The sequence below is a fragment of the Camellia sinensis genome, chromosome 10 (genome assembly GCF_055761805.1).
Source record: "Camellia sinensis isolate YWXY chromosome 10, ASM5576180v1, whole genome shotgun sequence".
Taxonomy (NCBI): Eukaryota; Viridiplantae; Streptophyta; class Magnoliopsida; order Ericales; family Theaceae; genus Camellia; species Camellia sinensis.
In genome coordinates this window covers 101,120,289-101,133,605 of record NC_138970.1, presented here as the reverse complement: position 1 = coordinate 101,133,605, position 13,317 = coordinate 101,120,289, and the positions used below count along the sequence as shown (strand labels likewise).

Sequence of the window (13,317 nt, the reverse complement as noted above, 5' to 3'; positions counted from 1 at the left end):
TGACCTTCCCTGTGATAAAACAGAGGTACCTGCCAAAAATGAACGAAAACCATTGCAAAACGAATGTTCCGGGGCCAAAACACGCAGTTCGAGGTCCCGAAAATGGGCTGTTAAGCACCGAAAGTGGCATTCGACCTCGAAGTAGGTTTCTCAGCCCCCAGTGTCCCTCAAAAGGGAGCAAATAGGAAGTATGCCAAAAATCAGAGCAATAGGAGATGGTTAAGCGGTCCCGAACCGAGGCACACGGCCTGACGGCTCCGAAAACCGGGAACCGGACTCCGAAATGGGAAAAATGGCCTACGGCCACCAAATGTAGCCTACGGACATTGAGAGATGGTCTACAGGACCTCTCCCTCCCCTCAGGAAAAGAAACAGAGAAAACCGAGTCTGGTTCGCAAACCGAGACAAGGCATAGAAAAGGGTTCGGGAGTCCGGAGGCAGGGCTCACGGCCGCAACTCCGAAACTTCTGAACGAGCACATCATGCAACATCACCAAGCGCTCAATTGGTGACGTCTGAGTCTTAAGGTCGGTCAAAAATGGGGTGTCTACACCATTGAAGGTCCAGACCGCCTTGTTTATGAATTTGTACCCAACAAAAACCTTGATCAAATCCTCTTTGATAAGGAATATTTTTTTATTTTTTATTTATAAACATGTTCATGATTTTTTTGGCTCTTAAAAATAAAGATAGGTGAGAGTTCACTGGTGGATCTTTCACTACACAATAGCAATAAGTGCATACATTAAGGGTAAGAGAAATTACCTTTATGTAGTAATTTATGCATCATCATCAGCTACTCTCTCTCTCTCAAGAATATCCTCTACCCATGACCAGCACTGCAAATATATATTTATATATTTTTTTTTAACCGAAATTACTGATATGAAAGAAAATATTTATAGTAACTTACCAAAGAGTTACTAGTTCCATCAAAGCTTCTATGTTGATCAGGAGAATCATCACAGATCTACAAGCTCAGTAGTCATCCAAATCAGCACACATGAGTCTTTGATACTCCACAAAATGAATAATATTGAAAGAAACAAAAATAAAATAAAATAAAACAGACATAAAGACATGGCATCAAACACTTACAGAATCTATAGATAGATTTCTGTAGTAACTTAAAAAAAATAAACAAAAAGAAGAAGAAAAAAAAAGCACAAAACCCACCAGACAGAAACCTGAAAGAAATAGAATCACCTTCTTGAAATGCAAAATGAAAACTATACTTTTAGAGACTTGACTTTGACTTTTAGAAAAAGAAGAAAACTAGAAAAAGAATTACATTGGTATTTACAAGCTATAGAGGCTCTTGCAGTTTTGTTGCCAATCCAATTTTCAACAACCCCTCTCCAATTTAGACAGAAAGGAGAAGAGCTAAAAATATATCAATAATTTTAAAGAAATGCAGCCATACGTATCACTTCCTTGCATCCCAAATTTGTCTAATTTCTAGCTTGGCTAAAAGACAATCAACTTTGTGACTCAACCAAAATAAATAACTGGGACAAGGTTTGTGGAAAAGGGGAGAAACAACTTTGAGGAAAAACAAGAAACAAAATCTCCCATGTCTATATATGTGTTTTTTTCCATTCCACCCTGGATGAGGTGTAAGATTAGAGCAGCAACCAAAGTTATGTTCTGGATAAGCTTTCTACTCACTTGATAACATTTTATTGATGCAAGAGGTGGTTAGAGTTTATCACAGAAATGAAGGACCAACAAGGTGTGTGTTCAAAATTGATTTAATCAAGGCCTATGGCTCTGTAGATTGGAATTTGTTATTGGTATCTATGACACATGCGATTCTTCCCTGCTCAGTTTGTTGGCTGGATTAAGGTGTGCATTTCCACTGTTATGTACTCAGTAGTAATAAATGGAGAATTAGTTGATTATTTCCCGGCAAAAATGGGGTCCAAGGCAAGGTGATCCTATGTCCCCCTACTTGTTTCTCAATTGTGATGGAGTGTTTCTATAGAATGCTGCAGCAAAGAGTGAGAGAAGGTGGTTTTACTTTCCATTGGAAATGTTAGGTTCAATTGGCATTTGCTGATGATCTATTCATTCTATGTGAAGTTAACAGGGGCTCTTTCCAAATCATTAAGAGTATGTTATCTCAGTTCCATCTTCTATCTGGCCTACAACCTAATCTTCAGAAACATAAGTTTTCTTTTTCCCTTCCTCTGTGGAGTTAGTAATGAATCTAACTAAGTCTGATCTTTTATCCATTTTGCCAATACCATAAGGGAAATTGACGGTTAATTATTTACTGTTTCCTCTGATTTCCTATAAACTAAAAGCTGCAGAGTGTGAGCAACTTAATAAAAGAATGATGAATAGAATCAACAGTTGGACAACTAAATTTCTGTCTTATGGTGGTAGGCTCCAACTTGATCAATCTGTTCTTTTCAGCAGCATATAAGTTTATTGGTCCTTCGTTTTTATCCTTCCTTAGCAAATCTTGAAAGAAATAGAAGCCATTATGAGAGACTTCCTTTGGTTAGGGGTTGAAAACCACTTAACATATGCTAAAGTAAGTTGGGAACAAGTTTTCTGTCCAAAAAATGGAGGAGTTCTGTGAATTAAATCAATCATTCATTAGAATCAAGCTACAACTATGAAACTTCTTTGGGTTATATGCAAAAAGTCAAATATCCTATGGGTAAAGTGGATTCACACATATATTATCAAATCTAGATGCTTCAGGACTATGCAAGTCCCTTCTAATGTGTCTTTGACAGTGAGGAAACATTTCAGTTTAAGAAGAGAAGCTATACCCCTAATTAAGAAAGTAATTGGCAATGGAGAATCCACCTTCCTTTGGCTTGAGAATTGGCACTCTTTGGGACCACTGTACCTGAGAGAAAAGAACAGATTGAGAGAAAAATATATACAAATGTTTAGAAGTCAATTTCAGATGGAGATGGAGAATCCACCTTCCTAATGACAGCAAGATTGAGAGAAAAATATATACACGATGTTGTTTCTAAAGTTATAGCTCATTTCTCCGGACTTCCTATATTCTTTAATGTCTTTCCATTAACAATAGAGTGATGAAAATATGTCTGACATAGTGGTGTATTGAGTCAAAGTCAGATTTCCTATTCATAGTAAAGTACATTTCCAAATGTTTAGAAGCCAATTTCAGATCAGGAACTTACACAATAAAATATCGCTAGCAAAAACCAGATCCCAATCCATCAAACAATTGAGCAAAGTTAGAAGACATACAAACGAGGGATCTACTATACCTATCATGTCATATTGTTCATTCCCTAAGTCTAATTTTACAATGAAAAAAAAAATAAAAAAATTCCACCAATCATGAGAATGAAGGACAAAAGCATCAAATCTTATTGATAGTCCTCACCAATATTTTCTTGGATCTATCTTCCTTATCGTATGAAAGAGAAAAAGAACTCACGCTTAATGTGAGGAAGGACGGGAGAAATTCCATTAACTCTACAATTATGAGCTATGTTCTCTGCAATTTCTTGATCATCATAGTCTGAGGTAGTGATGTCAAATTCCCTCTTTACTTTGTTTATTTGTGTCTTCACACCATTATGTCCATTAATTCCAATCACTTTACCTTACTAAAAGAGATGTCGATGTAATTACACTAAAAATATGGGGCTTATTATTTCTTTTCTTTCATTATTTTATTTTATTTTTTCAGATCTTAGGAGAATGGATCCATTCTTTTATTAGTTTTACATGAACAGAGGAGCATTAGCCAATTCAATAGCTGATCAACACAACAAAGTGAAAATTCAACAGTATTGATCAATAATTGATGAAAGTAAAATTGAAAGATTGGATTAGTACCTGAAACAATCCCTAAAATCCCAAGACTCTCTCTCTCTCTCTCTCTCTCTCTCTCTCTAAAAACCCCTATTTCTGTCTCTACAAGCTAAAAGGGATCAACTTTCCACTCAACATTCTCTTCTCTTTCTCTTCTTATTCAATGGAAATGTTAAAACACTCATTTTATTTTGACTATATAAAGCAACCAATCATCAAAACGGAGATAACCTATTTGCCTAAAAACTTAAGGAGTAGCTATATTGATCTTGATCATTTGCAGAGGCAATTGCCATTTTTGTAACAAAGCTTTTATGCTATCCATTTTGACCTTAAACCCTTTTAACATAACATAACATAACATAACATAGCAAAGTCCCAAGAAAATAAATAGACAGTAAATCAATTTCATCTTCCACATGAGAAATCAAACCAAACAATTTCCAAATGCATCAGAATTCACAACTGATTTAAATCCATAGCTTTAAACAACATTGAGTTAAAATTTCCATGAATCAAAGCAACAACTCTGTGAAGCTAACCGTATTTTCTGCTGATTGATGCGTAAGTCTCTTAGACAGGTTTCGCCAATTGCAAAAGAGTGCCAAAAACTCTGTGAAGCAACAACTCTGTTTGGAAGTTGAGAAAGTGACGAATAGATGAATTTGTAAACACACACAGAACAAGAGAGAAAGAGAGAACGAGAGAACGAAAGAGAGAAACTCACCACGACGGAGAATCACCGTGGTAACGCCGACGGAGATCGCCGCCGCTAGATCGTTGCCTTCGCAAAACCTATGGAGATTGTTGCCTTCGCTGCTATGTGAGAATGAGAATGAGAAACCGTGAGAGTGAGATTGAGTGAGATTGAGTGAGATTGAGAAAGAGAACCCTAACTTGTGGGGAAATGGGCGGGTACCCATTCCCGACCCATCTCCTATGCATATTTTAAAAACCCACTTAATTAATCCTATGGGTTGAAAAAGAGGGGAAAATTCATATATTTAGATTGGATCTCCATGATACCCATAGGGTAAGATTTTCATTGCCATCCCTAATCAATAGGGTTCTTTTTTTTCATTACTGCCAAATCTCAAAGTTCCCCCTCAAGATTGGTTGGTGATAAAATAATTTTGTCATTAAAAATTTTAAAATATTAAAATTATTGACGATAAAAATATATTTCTCATTAAATAGTTTTAAAATATTTAAAATTAATTTCTTTAAAAAAATATTTAAAATTATTTGTAACGAAAATATATTCCTTACTGATGATTTTATAATTTGTGACAAATTTTTTTTCTTACTAAAAATCTCAAAATTTTGGCGTCACCCAAAAAAAATTAGAGGAAAAATCTTTGGTGACGAAATTTAATTTTTCCTCACCTAAAAATAAGTAATTATTGACAAAAATAAATTCCGTCACCTATTATTTTTATTTTTTATTATATGTGACAAAATTTTATAATTCGTCACGGATTATTCTTATTTAGTGACGAAATATTTTTTTCGCTACTTTCCGTCACCATAGGTTTAGAGAGCTAATTAACTTGTGTTTTTGTTTTGAGAGAGAGAGAGAGAGAGAGAGAGAGAGAGAGAGAGAGAGAAATTGATAAACAAAAATAAAAGGGGGAAAAAAGTTAGTAATCTATTTTTTCCATTACCGCCCAATATGTTAAAATTTTTCTTCTAAAATTGATGACAAAATAATTTCCTCACTAAAATGTCTCAAAATATTAAAAATTATTAGTGATAAAAATATATTTCTCACCAAATGGTCTTAAAACATTTAAAATCAAGTTTCTCAAAAAATATATATGTAAAATTATTGGTGACGAAAATGTATTCCTCGCTAATAATTTTATAACTGGTGATAATTTTTTTTCTCACCAAAAGTCTAAATTTTTGGCGCCACTCAAAAAATATTAGCGGGTAAACCTTCGGTGACGAAACTTAATTTTTCCTCACCTAAAAAGAAGTATTTGTTGACAAAAATAAATTTCGTCACCTATTATTTTTATTTTTTTATTATACCTGACAAAATTTTATAATTCGTCACAGATTATTCTTATTCAGTGACAAAATTTATTTTCTTCACTACTTTTCGTCACCATAGGTTACTTTTGTTGTAGTGAATTAATATTACGAATTATTATATTGTTTGATTATAAACCATTATGCTGATGGAGCTAACAAATTATAAAATTAAAATTAATTTCATCTCATTCTAATATTTGATTATGTTGCAAAATAATATTTGATATGATTTATTGTGGTGATTTTGGTTATGTCCCAAAATGACACCTTCAATTATGGCTTTAATTAAAGTTAGTTACGACCACAATCAATGTGAAAAGTACTTATCTATTATTAGTTTTTTATCTTATATTTTGTGTAACGTGTAACAAAAATTTATAATTTTGTTTTCGTACTTTTTGTTTTGTAAATGTCTATTGATTGAAAATATTATTTGCAAATTTAAAAATGATATTTAATTTATATACTTATAAAAATAAATATTTTAGTACAACATATATGTGCAAAACTTTTATAATAATGTGATAAAATAAATTTTGTAATCAATTTTTGTTGTACATAGTTTGGCCCCCTCTTACCCAAATTTATGTGTCCGCCATTGTTCATATGAGAATCCAAATATAAAAATAAAATAAAATAATTAAATAATAATTATTTTACAAATTTTAAATATTTTACTTGTAAATCTTTAAGTACAAATTAAAATATTTGGAGGGTCTTTTAATTAATTTTAAACCTAAAATAAATTTATGGTGAAAGTTTTTAATTTAGAGGCAAGATTTATTATTAAAAATAAATAAATAAAATAGAGAAGAGGGTGTGACTTGAACTCTATACCACAAAATTAATAAATAAGACTTTTACCATTTTAGTTGCATATAACTTATATATATATATATATATATATTGTATATTTATCTATTTATTTGACCTGCACAAGCATTATGTGTACCCCCAACTAGTATAAAATAAAATAAACACAAACCCTACTTTCTTATTTGTTCACCACATATAATAGCAGCAGCCACACTACCACAGGAGAGAGATTGAGAGAGAAGGAAAAAAAAAGTTGCAATCAACGAATAATTTTTGAGTGTGTGGTAAGTTTCTAACTTTTTTCTTTCTTTTATTTTTGTTCTTTATCCTTATTCTATTTTATGATTTAGTTCATTGATGGAAAGGTTGTACCTTTATACATTTTGTATATATATACATTGTTAAAAAACTTGAGGAAATAAATTATGTGTAATGAATGTGTGTAATTTTTAGTTTAAAAATTTTGTACAGAATCACAAACTTTAAAAATAGGGGAATCATATCAAACGGATGAATTTTAAACTGACATTTTTACAGTAGATTAATTACATATTGAATTGCATATCATAATTTTCTCATAATTTTTTAGAGTCAAAATCTATTAACTAGTGCGTTCAAATCTGTCTAGAAAACTGGTTTAAAACAGTAATTTCGAAAGTGCGTTCTCTTTGGGTATGAATCTGAAAATTTTCAAATCAACATCATTAGAACCAGTTATGAATCTAGTTTCTAAAATTTTTGGCCTTGCGTTGATTGCTCTTGTATACTAAGAGAACCATTAATTTTTTTAAAGTGCTGCAGAAAGCGACATATTTGGAAATAATTAATTGTAAATAATTATTTTGATAAGCAAATCAAGTGAAACCAATTGGGTTTGAAGCTTAGAGGATATTAGTTGCTATCTAGAGGGTTTTGGAATTTTTTGAACAGTGTGGAGTGGGTTTTTAATTTTCAAAGTTAGCGAATGGATTGCGAAAACTTGTTTAAAATTCTGTTTTATCTCAAAGTCACATTTAATTAAGTTTCGATCTAAACCCATGTCATTGTTAATTTGAGACCTTGAAGAACATGAACTTAGGTATTATTTAAGAATAACGGTGAGTGGGGTTGAACTATGTTAGTGCACTTTAGTTTGGGGTTACTTAGTTTATTATTCCTTTTAGTATGTTTGAATTAGTAGTGACATGTAATTTTAATACTTTGTTCAGGACACTAGTTGGACTTTCATACTTTATTCGAGGATTATATTGTACCATGTTCAGGTGAGTAGTTGCATGCTACATATTTTTATAAATATTCCCCTACCTTGAACTGTTGGAAAATTAAATTGTTATTTCAGGATTAAACTATTTTGATAAATTATTATATTATCAATGAAATTAAATTATTTCCGAAACATGTGTAAACTTGGTATACTGTAAACTATTTATTATGGTCTCATGTTTATAATGGTGAACTACCATATTTTGCGAAATTGAATTGTATTGATTGTCGGGACCATCTGTATATTTTAGTCCAAAGAAATTATTCCATTGTGTGTGGTGACTCTGGCCACTAGGAAATAGATTCGGGTTGGGTCGTGATGATCCTAGTGCTCAACGATTGTAAGGAAAAGACCTAGACTAGGCTAGGTGACCTTCAATCGAATCGTCTTAGAGAAAAGGCCCGGGTTGCCATCTCGAGGATGACCCTTGATTCGATATTGGATCTAAGGGGCTTATTGCCTTGAGAACTTTATTGCATGTTACTTGTTATTCTTAGTACTCAGCAAATTATTGGTGTTCATGTTGTAATCTATTTTAAGTGGAAAATGTCATTTATCATATTCTTGAAAGACATGAGTATTTTAACTATCGAACTGTGGAACCTTCTTTTTTAAACAAATTATTTTAATCAAAAGTGTATGCCAATCTAGTTATGTGATATATCTTATTTTGGAATTGAACCCTGTTTTCATAACTATATTTACTATCCATGTTGCTACTCACTGAGCTATCAAGTAACTTAGTTGTTTATCACTTTCAGGTATTATAAGGACTTAGAGTGGACTCATGGCGTAGCGGGACTCAATTGCATGAACCTCTAAGACATTCGTTATTTTGTTTTAGCTTGCTATGTCGATTTTGTGCATATATTGTGGTTGGATTTATTGAAAATTATTTTATTTTATGGATGGTTTGTATTACATTTAATATATATTTTCAAAAGTTGATTATAACTGGTTTTACCATTTATACTTGTGACTTGTCACTTGTCACTGATTTTGGGTTTTGATTTATTTATTTATGAGCTATCGTCACATTTATTCTTTGTAACTTTGGGTTCATGTTTAGGCTTATATGTGCCTTAGGCTAAATCCCTGTGGGCCATAGCCGGTCATGCCTGGAGTTAGGGTGTAACAGCTCGTCGAGATAGAAAAGAAACAAAATTATTGTGTTTTCTCGCTATTTTGTTTTACAAATATCAATTCATTTCTTATTGATTGCGTTAATCCCCCTCGCCAAGATAAATATATAGGAATGTAATATGAGAGTTATACACTTCCATTTTGCATGCAAGGCTGCCCTACCGAGCAAGGATCATCTAGAGTTTTTTTTTTCCTAAAGTTTCCTAGAGTGGTGCATTGTGTGGTTAAGATTTAATGACAACTCACATCAATTTTTCAGCATTAAATCTCAACCACACAATACACTACTTTAGGAAACTTTAGGAAAAAAATACTCTAGAGGATCCTTGGTGTGCCCTACCAACCTTTTTCCCAACCTTTTCTTTTCTGAAAAATGAAAAAAAAAGGGAGGGGGAGGGGGGAATTATGAAGAAATCAAATGCCAAGTAACACCAAACCAAGCAACTATGTGAAAACCAAACCAAATGAACCAAGCACACCTTACAAACTTAAAATGAGACAAAGGGAGTAGTTTCAAACACCGTATAGACCTGAAGTGGAACTGACTTATCAAGGTTCCAATGTCCATCCATGCTCAGAAAGTGCTTCAATCACCCAAAAAGATGCCTCTGCAGTGTCATTCAGTGGAGGATAGCTCCATCTTTCTGATATCTGCACAATCAAACCACAATATGATATTTTAATGGAGAGATTGATTTTGTTCAACATCAACCACCGCAGTACCAATGGCATAATTTGATTGTGCAGCAATTATTATAATTGCATTACAAGATAAATAGAGAAAGACTTTGGACTTTGTATGGAACTCACATCTTCTTTACCCGTGAATGGTCGCACCACTCCTCGTTCCTGCAGAGATTTGTGGAACTCCGCAAACTTCCATGTACATCGTCCTGCTCCAGTAACATAAACAGGCTTTCTGCAGCATAAATTATTAACATTTCAATTGGAAGGAAAATCAAATTAAAAATGTTGAAGAAGTACCACTAGTTCAAACATACCCAGTACTGCAAGCCTCACTGAACATACTAACTGAATTAGCTGTGATTATGAAAGCATCGGCCCAAGTGAGATGCCCATGTGAGGATTTGGATCTAACCAGTGTAAATTATGCAAACATTGTATGAACTTCGAAATTCAGAAATATGCGCTCCAAAAATCCTTCAGATGATAATAAGAATTGAATATACCTTTGCCATCCCAAATGTAAACTTTAGGATGATTCTCTAAGATATCAAATACCTGTTGATCACAAAATGCACAAACAATAGCCCCAATTTCCATTAAGATAAAAGAAATTACTATAAATATGCACACCTCCAGTGGAGTTCTTCTCGAGAAAGATATTCTGAGGCTTCCAAAACTCCAACGAACATTCTTCAGGGATGCTGTCAACTGTTTTGCAAGGTCTGCACCATATTGACAATGTTCTACAATAACAACATAAATATGACATAAATTATGGGAAGTGTTAACCAATGATGCAGCATCAACAAGGAGAAGTGAATAAAAAAGAATACTTATGATTTTTCTTCCGATAAAGAATAAACTATTGCAAGTATGAAATCATATTTGACTTAGAGAATGATAAGCACTAACACAGCAAACCAGTTTTAACTAAAATTGAAGCTTTTTCAGGCAAGCCATGAGTAAAGTCATCATAGAAGCAGATTTGCAATAGCGATGTTACAATATAATTTTTAAACACTAATGTAATTATGTACAAGCGTGAGAGGGGATCCTATATGATAATGGCCTCGTTTGGGAAGTGGCTCTTTTAGAGGCTTTTTGACTTTTTGACTATTTCAGTAGGCTATTTTAGTTTTTGTGTTTGAGAAGATGAGATGAATTTTTAGTTGAGTTGTTGTATTGAAAAGTGTGTTGAAATGATGTTTGAATGTAAAATGACAAATTTGTCCCTAAAATTATAATTTTTTAAATTGATGTAAAGGGGCAAAATGGTAATTTAGCCATTGATGCAACAAGTTGAGGCTATGACAGTGTAGGCACAACCTACACTGTCCGACGCTGAGCCTATTTTTTTTTTTTGAAAAAATTTGATTTGGAGGCTTTTTGGCTAATAACTCAAACGAGGCTATAATAGCCTCAACCACCGTTTCCCAAACAGCGCCAATATAAGCAATTTCAAGTTAAAAGGAACTACGTTAGATTTTCTAGTCATGCACCTTGCAAGATTTAACCTAAATAAATAAATATAGGAGAATGAAAATTTTAGGATCTTTGAACATCAATTACTGCAATTCTATCGCTTTTTCTTTTTTCAGGTTGTGCAAAGACCAAAGTAGTAACACACAAAAAAGATTTTGAATAATTCATAAAGGCACTCATTTATGGATATAAATATACTAATAAATTTAAATTATAAACTAATACATGCAATAAAAAAGTGAACAGACCCTAAAGTTTGAACAATGTGATCCCAAAAACAAAACCCTATAGCTTGAACAATCTTACCATCTAAAAAAAGAAAAAGAAAACCTTGAACAATCTTAAATGCCAACTGCATCAGAGAAGTTAGTTCTATGCAACAAAACAGACTTAAGAGTTTGAACAACCTCATCCACTCTGAGTTACTTTTACACTCTTTTCTGTCGTCAGGACCAAAAATTCCCATTAACAGGGCTAACCCAATATCAGAAGCAAACAAAAGTTGTGGAAGGAGGAAAAAAGGACACGGTATCAAAATTGAGATGCAAAATACACCTTGAATATTGTCTAGCTAAAACAAAGACTAATACCCACATTAGGCCAATTATACCCTATAAAAGGCTAAAACCCAAAACTCTCTTCCATCATTTGATGCAAACGTGAGAGGCATCAACTTAAAAAACCCTTACAAAACTGAATACCCAATGTGGGAAAACAGTGGTGCTAGTGGGGAAATTTTATATATTATAAGGAAAACTTCACTGTAATCTCCCCCCCAACAAAACAAACTAAAAACCCAATGTGGGAAAACAATGGTGCTAAAGGGTCGTGTGCAGTTTACCCCCTAACGTTTAGAAATGACCACATAATCCCCATATGGTTTGTGGACCAAAGAGCACACTAACTTCTATTAACTGAACATGTGAATTGACCTTTATGCGGTAGTCTTCTTCCTCTTCTCTCTTTCGAATTAAACCTGCAATACACACACGCCTATTTTCTTTTTTCTTCCTTCTATGCTATCAACTCCAACAAATTTCATTCCAACTTCTGCAAGAAACCCAAGCGGCACACACATCTCCGCACCAAAAAAATCAGTGACCCATTCTCACCATTCATCAACAGTAAATGCATATATATTATCCACTAGTATATACTTAGAAATTATTATGGGCCGCCAGGGGTGTCGGAGAAAGAGAGGATTTTGACCAAGCTGTTTCCGACGATGTCGGTGACACCAACGATCAACCCATGCTGTCATAGCTTCTTGGAGCATCGTAAAACTCCAGCCTCCAAAGAAAAATACAGCGGATTCAATCTTGATGTATATATATTTGTATGTATCAAGATTTTTTTCCAAAAGTACGAATTTTTAAAACCAAATTAGAGCATAAAAATTGGTCAACAGAACACCAGAAAAAGGAGAGCCTAAGCTAAGATAATAATTGTTAATGGAAAACCATAATAGAGCATGGTAAACAATTGATAAATACATTATTTGAATTGTATTTCCAGACCATTGTACAGAGGCATCAAGTTGGAGATCTCATGAAAGCTTCGCTGAAGCAAAAATTGAAGGGATTGGAAGAGCACTGTACAGTGATGACAAATGGAGAGAGAGAGAAAGAGAGGGATGATGAAGATAAGGTCGTATTGATGGCGGGAAAAGTGGTTGACCTGTGAATTGTTGAGTTGGGGGAAGAAGATGAAATAAAGAGCGAGGCTTTCTTTGGATTTTTTTGTATTTTTCATCTAAAAATGGAGGGCACAAGTGGAAGTGGAAGAAATGATGAGAGGTAGAGGAATGGTAAGTTAGTAATTTTAGAGAGTTAATAGGGAAGAGGAAGTCGGTGTGGTACAATGGGTTGGAATTAAGCAATAGAAAGAGAGGAGGAAGAAGAATGGCATGTGTAGACATCCCATTTTGACTGACTCTAAGACTTCGGATGCTTGCAAGCCTCTCGATGATGAAATGGTACTTAACTTCATCTTTAGAATGATTAAGGATGTCTAGAATTGCTATATAAACCCGTTTTGGCCAAAAATTGACCTTTTTACAAAAATGACTATTTTGCCCC

The 13,317-nt window shown here is 33.5% G+C and overlaps 1 long non-coding RNA gene and 1 pseudogene across 2 annotated transcripts in view; both read right to left on the bottom strand.

Moving 5' to 3' along the window:
* Positions 1 to 683: 683 nt before the first annotated feature.
* On the bottom strand, positions 684 to 4,542 carry LOC145801242 (uncharacterized). The gene is made up of 3 exons (XR_014342423.1): positions 4,353 to 4,542; positions 914 to 2,863; positions 684 to 839 (listed from the first exon to the last, which is right to left on the bottom strand). It is a non-coding gene; the product is annotated as an uncharacterized LOC145801242 (long non-coding RNA).
* Positions 4,543 to 9,522: 4,980 nt separating this feature from the next.
* Positions 9,523 to 13,317, bottom strand: part of LOC145800593 (mitochondrial fission protein ELM1-like) — a 56,236-nt pseudogene continuing 52,441 nt past the window's right edge. Inside the window, exons 6-10 of the transcript XR_014341489.1 lie at positions 10,388 to 10,500; positions 10,261 to 10,312; positions 10,072 to 10,164; positions 9,881 to 9,989; positions 9,523 to 9,721 (exon numbers count right to left, since the gene is read on the bottom strand). The product of XR_014341489.1 is annotated as a mitochondrial fission protein ELM1-like (transcript). The remainder of the gene's footprint in view (positions 9,722 to 9,880; positions 9,990 to 10,071; positions 10,165 to 10,260; positions 10,313 to 10,387; positions 10,501 to 13,317) is intronic.